Raw genomic sequence first — 577 nt, 5'->3', positions numbered from 1 at the left:
GACCCAGCACAGGAGTGACATGGGGTGGGGCAGGAGGCTGGGAGCTGGGGTCTGCCAGCTCCTAAAAGTGTCATTTGTCAGGGAGACAGTGCGCCAGCCCTCAGACCTCCTGGGGCCCCTTTCAAACAAGCAGCTGCGGGGCCGGCATTGGAGGAAGGGCTGAGACTGGGGCTGGAACCGGGGGTAGTGTGCGGGCAGGTGGTCCCGCCTGCTCTAAACTTAGCCTGCAGGAGCCAGTCTGGGCTTAGTCCTCCAGCTGTGTCATCAGAGAATATTTTTGGGATTGGCAGCTGCAGGCGCCCTGACACTCCGGCCCCAGCCCAGCGGGAGGTTGGGGACCTGGCGGCTGGAGGAGGGAGGGAGGAGGGGAAAGAGGCCCAGGCTGTGGGAGGGGGCTGGGAAGAGAGGCTCTCGGGAGCAGGAGGCCTAGACGCTGCCGCGGAGGCTGCAGGGCTCCTCGCTGTGAAGGCAAACAGGAAGGACTGCCCCCTGAGCTCTGGGCTCCCGGCCCGGAATCTCTGCGCCGCGGAGCCACAGCTCCGGGCGAGGGTAAGGAGGAGAGGGGTCCGGGGAGGGC

At 66.4% G+C, this 577-nt stretch overlaps 1 protein-coding gene across 1 annotated transcript in view; it reads left to right on the top strand.

Moving 5' to 3' along the window:
* OBSL1 (obscurin-like 1) overlaps nucleotides 1-577 on the top strand; it is a 19,586-nt gene that overhangs the window by 546 nt on the left and 18,463 nt on the right.

Source organism: Myotis davidii, unplaced genomic scaffold (assembly GCF_000327345.1).
Source record: "Myotis davidii unplaced genomic scaffold, ASM32734v1 scaffold575, whole genome shotgun sequence".
NCBI classification, from domain to species: Eukaryota; Metazoa; Chordata; class Mammalia; order Chiroptera; family Vespertilionidae; genus Myotis; species Myotis davidii.
The sequence above is the reverse complement of the archived record's forward strand: the minus strand, read 5'-3'. Positions and strand labels throughout refer to the sequence as shown.